The sequence below is a fragment of the Rhinopithecus bieti genome, unplaced genomic scaffold, assembly GCF_001698545.2.
Source record: "Rhinopithecus bieti isolate Rb0 unplaced genomic scaffold, ASM169854v2 scaffold_11565, whole genome shotgun sequence".
NCBI classification, from domain to species: domain Eukaryota; kingdom Metazoa; phylum Chordata; class Mammalia; order Primates; family Cercopithecidae; genus Rhinopithecus; species Rhinopithecus bieti.
In genome coordinates this window covers 674,246-683,411 of record NW_016807049.1, presented here as the reverse complement: position 1 = coordinate 683,411, position 9,166 = coordinate 674,246, and positions in this window count along the sequence as shown.

Sequence of the window (9,166 nt, the reverse complement as noted above, 5' to 3'; positions counted from 1 at the left end):
TCTGCTGGAGATCCAATGTATTGAATTACTCAAGGTTAATGGCCCTTTAACAACTTTAGCTGGTTAGAACCACTGTACTTGAACACAGTATTCAGTTTTGTACCTCCTTGGCAGGTGCTGCTATAAGTGGAAAATTTTCCCCACTAGCAGGCTAAATCATAAAAGGGAAATTATCTCCTAACTGCTAATTCTTCGGTTATTTTCCTCTCTGCTTTGGAAGTTTGGATGTTAATAGCTGGGGTATTAGAGATTGTGAAGTCAAAGGAGTTAGTCTACCAGATAAATCAGTTTTAGGTCAATTTTGCTTGTCTCTCTCCTAATCTTTCTTTGTCCCAAACAATTGCATATGCGTAGGAGATTATGTTGTTATAGAAAATGTTTGTTGAAACATATTCATTGTAAATACACCTACATGACAGTGGTACTTCATGTAACAAGAAAATAACAGGATAACAAAAAAACTATTTTTATAATGAAATTTATTGAATTACAGTTGATATTCCAAACGCAACTTCCCCCAAAAGAATACAGTATATTCAAAGTGAAACCCTAGACAAGTATAATATTTAGGAAGTATGTATTCTGCCAAAGTGTTTAGATTTATTATATTGTTATTAATTATTTTCTTTTAGTTTCTTGTCTTTCCTAAATAAAATCCCAATGAACTGGTCATTTTAAAATTGAAGCAGTATTTCAGCTGCTAAAACTGATATATTGACTTTTCTTTAATAAATTCATCTTATTATAGAAATCTCTGCCCAGTTTCATTATATTAGGTAAACCTATTTGCTTTTCTTGTAAACAACAAAGGAGATATAAAACATCTTTAGAGATTAAAGTTATCTCCGTTTGCTTTAATGTTTAATGTGAAATGTAAATGTACCATGGCCTAGGTATAGAGTTGGAAAACATTATACCCTTATCATTCTTATTATGTACATTCTACTACTCATATCTAACTACAGCTTGGTATTAACTATATACTGTTTTCCAGATGTGAAAGACAATATTTTCCTTGATTTTTTATTATTGTGAATGCTAAAAAATATCAAAGAATTTTCAGATTATTGGTGTGATTATAAAAAATTTTAAAGAATTTTCATCCTACATTGGACTAGGCCCTTGTTGTAATTGAAGTTCTATGACTGAGGTTCTGATGATTGATATTTAAGGTTGTCACTGTTGTATTAATCTACAACTAAATTTTGAACATAGGACTGTCAAATATAGGTGGGAATGAACAGTTTATAACCAATTAAGGCTTTTGTTTTACACAGAACTCAACTTCCTAGCCCATTTACCTTTTTGATTATCTTGTATGATGTCCACTCCTTAACACTTAAATATGAAACAGTGTCTAGCTAGATTCAATACTATTCACTAATTTAATTTTATAATCACTTATTAAATAGCATTAATGTATCCATCAGTCTATCAAGGGCTATGGAAGGCACAACACAAATCTTGCTTCCATGTTGCCTTCTTATGTATTGGCAAAGCATGATACATACCTGCTGCACAGGCTGAGAAAATAATGCAAAACTAAACAAGTGCTATAGAAAACCAGAGTTTAAAAGTTGGTCACCTGGAATGATATTCATGATATATTCTAAAACCAAACATTAGATTATAAAACATTTATAGTATAATTCCATTTGATTCTAGGTATAACACTATGTATTTACTACATATACTACATATACATACTACTATATATATACACACACTAGATATATATACCTATATATAGTAGAGAGCAAGATGATATATGTATATATGATATGCAAATATATACAATATGTTTGAAATTTTACTGAAGAATGGTGTCTTTTAAGTCCAGACAGTGAATAGCACAAATACAAGGATAACATCTTTATCCTTACTTATCTTACATATCTTTATAATTATTTTTTCCTTGCTGATCTCGCTTTTGTATGGAATCCAAAAGAGTTGAACTCATAGAGAGAGAGAGTAGAAGGGTTGTTACCAGGGTAGAGAGGTGGGGAAATGGGAATATGTTGGTCACAGGGTATAAACATTTGGTTATAAGATGAATGAGTTCTGGAGCCCTATATAGAATGGTGACTATAGTTAATAATACAGTTGACCCTTGAGCAACCTGTGTAGGTTCCTTTATACACAGACTTTTCTCTGCCTCTGCTACCCCAGAGACAGCAATATCAACCCCTCCTCTTCCTCCTCCTCCTCAGCCTACTCAGTGTCAACACGACAAGGATGAAGACCTTTATAATAACCATTTCGACTTAATCAATGGTCAATATATTTTCTCTTCCTTATGATTTTCTTAGTAACATTTCCTTTTCTCTAGCTTACTTTATTGAAAGAATACAGTACATAATACATATAACTTACAAAATATGTGTTAATCAAACTTTTATGTTATCAGCAAGGCTGATACCTCAATAGTAGGCTATTAGGAGTTAAGTTCTGAGAGAATCAGAAGTTAATATGTAAATTTTTGACTGAACAGTGAGTCAGTGCCCCTTGCCTTTGTGTTGTTCAAGGGTCAAGTATAATGTGTTGTACGCTTGAAATTTGCTGAGAATAGATCTTACGTATCCTCACCACAAATCAAAAAAAAAAAGGTAACCATGTGAGCCAATGGATACATTAGTTAGCTTGACTGTGGTAATCGTTTCACTGTGTTTATGTATCTCACAATATCACATTGTACACCTGGAATATGTACAATTTTTATTGTCAATTATACCTCAGCAAAACTGAAAAAAGAGTAAACAACTTGTCCAAGCCTTTTTTTCTTTGCCAATCTTTGATAGTTTAAGAAATTGAAACTGATATAGCTAAGAAAAACGAATTAATCAGCAGCTGCATGGTGAAGTGTGTGTGCTAATATGTAGGATTCACATCCAAAATTTCCACTGCACAGTGCAGAAGTTGGTAGTAGTACCCTTCAGAATATTCTTATTACTAGACACGAAAAATGGATGCAAGAGGACAGTACAGAATTATGGGGGTACTTACCCAATTTTCTTTTTTTATTTACTTTTATTTGAGGTTTGGGTATCCATGTGCAAGTTTGTTATATAGGCAAACCTGTCTCCTGGGGGTTTGTTTTATCACATCATTTCATCACCAGGTATGAAGCCTAGTGCCCAATAATTATTATTTCTGCTCCTCTCTCTTCTCTCAACCTCCTCCCTCAAGTAGACCTTAGTGTCTGTTGTTCCTTTTTTTGTATTGATGAGTTCTCAACATTTAGCTCCCCCTTACAAGTGAGAACATGCAGTATTTGGTTTTCTGTTCCTGAGTTAGTTTGCTAAGAATAATGGCCTTCATTTATATCCACGTCCCCACAAAAGCAGGGTTCGCATTCTTTTTATGGCTACATAGTATTGAATGGTTTATGTTTACTGCATTTTCTTTATCTAATCTGTCACTGATGGGCATTTTGGTTGATTCCATGTCTTTGTTGTGAATAATGCTGCAATGAACATTCGCATGCATGGGTCTTCATGGTAGAATAATTTATATCCCTCTGGGCATGTACCCAGACCCGGCAATCCCATTACTGGGTATATTTATCCAATTTTCAATGTGTAGCTGAAAAGGGGCCTGGAAGAATCTAAAAGAGTGGAATATATAGAATTTACTGTAATGAGTTTACATATTATACTGTCACAGAATGATGAGCAGAGTTTTATTGTATTACAGATTTCCTGCTGAGATATTTGGTTTTTTAAAAAACTTGACCTCAATTAGTGGAATTCACAGTAGTAGGGTGATAGCTATTGCAGAGCAGACATATGAGGGGCTTGGCTCTTTTTCTGTGGAGTCCCTTAGAGACTGCCTACTGACATTCCACAAAAAGCAATTCTTCAGGCAAAAGTTGAAAGAACTGCAAATGAAATAGTAAGTCTTCTAGAAAAATATAAAAATAACTGGTCATATTTTCCCCAGGCATCAAAGTTGATGATAGGATGTAGCATGTACATTGAAGGATTAGTACATAATTTACATTTTGAGTCAGACACACACATCTGACCATCAAGACTGGCCTTGTTAACCTTTCCTTTTTCCACAGCTCCACTGCCAACTCATTTCGTATGTTTACATTGGAGCTGTGAGAGGAGAATTATATTTTGAAATATAAATTTGCGTCTGCATTGGAATACACACACAAACACATGCACACAGACAGAAACACATGCACACAGACAGAAACACATGCACACAGACAGAAACACATACATACGTGCATACAGAGAGACACACGCACATATGCACGAGTGTGAGAGGGTTAAGAAGAGAGAAAAAGAGAGACAAAGAGAGGAAGATATGGTAAAGGTATGGGCATAGAGCAAAAATGTTCTTGGATTCCAGAATCTTTCTGCCAGGCTTTTACTCTGATTATACCTAGATGTTAGGACAATGCATTATTTCTAGTAATTTGTTTCCTCTTCCTTCATTTTATTTTTAAATAATTCTACTACAAATATATATTGCTTGTATAGAAATTTCTTCAAACTTGAAAGCAGAACTTTGAAAATAAATGTCTCCATAGCATAAAGTTTATCGAGTCTTGTGCCACTTAGAAAAGAAAAGGAATAACTGTTCAAATATTCATTATTCAACATTCAAAATTCATTATTTTGCTTTAAATATATTCTTAAAAGTACCCAACTATATACGAAAGATTTTTAGAAAGTAATGACACAGACGCACTCTCTATTCTACTAAGCCCTGTAAGAATTTAATTTTTCGCAGTAACAATAAAAACTAAAATTTATCAGTATCAGATATTCTATTATGTCATGGTATTAAAAGTTTAGATATACAAAGGCCAATGATCAGATTGTGAATTTTGGCTCACCATCATTCATTCATTTAATAAAAAATTATTGAGTACCGGCCGGGAGCGGTGGCTCAAGCCTGTAATCCCAGCACTTTGGGAGGCCAAGACGGGTGGATCACAAGTTCAGGAGATCAAGACCATCCTGGCTAACATGGTGAAACCCCGTCTCTACTAAAAAATACAAAAAACTAGCCGGGTGAGGTGGCGGGCGCCTGTAGTCCCGGCTACTCGGGAGGCTGAGGCAGGAGAATGGCTTAAACCCGGGAGGCGGAGCTTGCAGTGAGCTGAGATCCGGCCACTGCACTCCAGCCTGGGCGACAGAGCGAGACTCCGTCTCAAAAAAAAAAAAAAAAAGAAATTATTGAGTACCTACCATGACAATGCAATCAGCAGAGTGGACACTAGAAATACAAAGGTGAACCAGATAAATCTCTGGCCCCATGGAGCTTACAGTCAGGAGCAGAGCTGGTCAGTGACAGAGCATTTGTCATGCTGGGACCTTAGTGCCGTGCTAGGGAAGGTTCCCGGTGCTCTAGGATGAGGTAGGGATAGAAGGGCAGAGAAGACCTAGACATCAACTAACTGTATTACATTATTTCCTTTAAGTGTTCAAGACTTCAGCAATTCACAGGTTCAAATTCAATCATGAATCAGTAGTTGTAATAAAGATTTCTCATGTCATTCTGGAACCTGGGAAGTCATTGTTTATTCAATGAGAGATTATCAGAATAAAATCAAGATTGTGTCATTAAACAAAGGAATGAATTAAATAGTAAGTTTATGATATGAATTTACTAATTTGTTTTACAGATTGTAAGTTTACTAATAATGCAATGGTTTGTTAGATGCTTATTGCAACATTACTTAGAAAATCACAATGGCTGAAAACTCCCTGGGAACCTGAGCTGTACTTCTGTAATCGACAGATATATATTGGGTGCTTACTAAGAGCCAGGCAGTGTACAAGGCTTGGGAACACAGAAAACAACATGTCTAGAGTTCTCCACTTTCTGGCTACCAGTGCTCACTCTCTAACCCCTGTCAGCCCACGTTAAGTAGGAGGCATTTAATGATGGTGAATAGACTTGGATCTCAGATAGGTGAGATCTGTTACATTAACCATGCATTTTTAAAACTTCTTATCCAGCTAATTTCCTGGGCTCCTATTTTTTCTGGTTTTGGAAATAGGTCTTCTAATGATCACATGTCTCCCAGCTTGAATTTGCAGCCATACTAGTCAGGGACCATATTCAGCATATCCCCTGAGCAGCTGGACACAGGACTCGACTTGCTGGGCACGGGCACTGACTGATCAGTCCTGGACACTGACCCATCAGAATGGCCCAGCTGGACAGCAGCCAGGCCACCCTCAGTCCTCCAAGGGTGGGATTCATCACCACCAGGTCTCCGGCTTTCATTCCGGTCTGTTAATTCCATCCACTGATGGATGCAGACGTCAGATCCCTGGTACCTCCTTGGGCCTTTGCTTCCTGCTTGGCTGTCCTGACATTGCTGAGCCCAGAACCCTCCCTCCAGCTCTATCTGCTTGGGCTCATGTTATTTCATTCTTTTCACAGCCTGCTCTGGTAGCCTTGGATGCCAGATTCTTTCCCCCAGGGTTTTACTTTAGAATGTGATTTTTCCATCATTAGCCCTTGTTAACCCAAAACCATCTGTAACAAATCCTTCTGGTTGACCTGGAATCAGAGAAAAATAAGTCAATTCAGCAAGGTAACAAAACAAAAGGTGAAAGGAAGAAATCCCAACTCTAATGCAGGTGAGCATGAACCCAATGCTGTTGCTTTAAAGAATGGCGTGCATGGCCTTTCCATGTCCCAGACAGCTGTCTCTGCCACTGTCCACCTGCCCTGCCTCCCACTGACATGCGCTTACTCGTTGTTCTAACATACATTAGTTTGTCCTAGTCCAAGCCAGAGGTAGACAGTAACAACATACAATCTGGGGAGTTATCTTTCTACAAGACTCAAATACACTTGCTTCTAATTCTAGTTCAGCTACTCACTCACTAGCTTTAGTGTTCTTGTGAACTTACTTACTCTCTGAGTCTCAGTGTTCTCATCTGTCAGATAGAGATATAATATCCATGTATTCAAAAAAAATGCCTGACATATTGTAAGTGTGCAAAGAATAGGGGCTATTTTTATTAAATAATTCAAAAGTAGTTTTATTAAAGAAAGCCTCTGGGAGACATGATGCCTTAACTGAAAAAAATGAATGTAGGGTGGGGAGGAGGCATGGGGTGTTTGAACAACATTTCACTCTAACCACAAAGCCGTTCTGCCTTTATGTTGTTACCTTGTCATTCTAAACTCTGTGCACACACAAACATATGCCATTAGTCAACAGAGTAAATATAAAAACAAACAAAATTTTAAAACACACAAAAAGCAACTCAAAATTCCTGAACAGATCTGCTAATCATTGTGGATATTTTCTGCGCTCTGTTGAGTAACCGGCTGTAATTAGTTGGCCCTGTGCAGAGTTAGGCAGGCCTCAGTCACTTGCCAAGAAACAAACAGTGATGCCCCAAGATCCACAGGTGCAAAGTCACTACAAGGTGCACTGCCTACCACATTAGGATGTCAAATATCTGAAAAATTGAGTCACTGGGAGAGTGAGAAGTAACGTAGAGACCTGTGGATGCTGAGGCTTCTTTTGGCCTCTGCCTGCCACACCCCTGTCCCACTGCAGGCTTGGTCCTGTCCAGTCCCTGAGCTGGTGAGAATGAAGCCTGGTGTCCACTAGGCTCTTAGCTCTGAGAGAGGGTGTCTGGTTTGGGTTTGATGCCAAAGGCTGCTGTCCATTGCCCAGGGAACTGCAGACCCCTCTGTAAACCTGTTATCTGTGTCCAGAGCACTTGCACCCAGCGCAGGGCTGCTGTTACTGCTTCCTGTCTTCTCCTCTGCACACAGTCACTCCTGTGAAGTGTCACCGTGGTTTTGGAAAGCTGGGGATCGAGATGGTGTTAGGATATATCTCTCAGGAATTCCAAGATGGAGTTTTGTACATCACACATATTAGATAAAAGTTTTATAAAATGAACTCATGTTTCTTTCCTTCCTTCTCTCCTCCCTTCCTTCTCTCCTTCCTTCTCTCCTTCCTTCTCTCCTTCCTTCCTTCTTTCCTTCCTTTCTTCTCTCCTTCTTTCTTTCCTTTTTTCCTTCCTTCCTTCCTTCTTTTAGTTTCAGTTGAAAGTCTGAGACTGAAACCAAATTGCTGACTGGAGGAATCTAACTTGCTTCATGCCGAGAGTCACTCATCACAGAGCAGGGGAAAGCCTTCTTTTGATTGAGATCGGCCATCAGACATAAAAAAGGGTATCAGAGAGAATTTTTAAAACGTGTCTCATGTGAAACCATCACGTACATCCTACACTGAGGCTTACCAAGCTTCTTCAAGAGACAAAACAGCATCTCCCCAGAGGAAAGAAAATCTTCATTTTGTTTTGTTTTCTAATGTGAGCACATGTTGGTTTTTACAGCAAAATATTCTTGGTCCTTGACTTCTGTGGCATTCCATGAGCATCAGAACAGAAACTACCTAACACACACAAAAATTGCACGCTCTATTGAGATGAATAAAACAAGATGGAAAATTAACTAAATGCAGAGCTTTCTAGGGCCAGGTGTGGTGGTTCACGCCTATAATCCCAGCACTTTAGGAGGCTCGGGCAGGCAGATCTCCTGAGATCAGGAGTTCAAGACCAGCCTGGCCAACATGGTGAAACCCCGTCTCTACTAAAAATACAAAAATTATCCATGCATGGTGGTGGGCACCTATAATCACAGCTACTCGGGAGGCTGAGATGGGAGAATCACTTGAATCTGGGAGACAGAGGTTGCAGTGAGTCGAGATCACACCACTGCACTCCAGCCTGGGTGACAGAGCAAGACTCTGTCTTAATTCAAAAATACTAACAGTAATAATTCACCATAATATGCAGAGTTAAACAAGAGGCAAAGCTGAATAAACAGTTTCTATGTACACCCAGGTCATAGGATAGAATTCATGTTGAATATTCCAGCATTTCTTAACAGACAGTTAGGAATTTGTTCTCACTGTTTTACTGTGCTGTCTATGGGCATATTGTCTATATGATTAGCATGTGAAAAACCAAAAAGCAGCAATCCTACTCATCTTTTCATTGTTTTACTTAGAAAATTGGTTAAATTAGGGAGTAAATAACATCTTCAGGATTCCATTTGTAGCCAATTCTAGTCTCTTTTATCAGTAATTTACTTTGCCTTTCAGTTAGTTGTTCATGGAGAAAATATATAAATTACTTATTCTACAAGTAAACATCACACATAC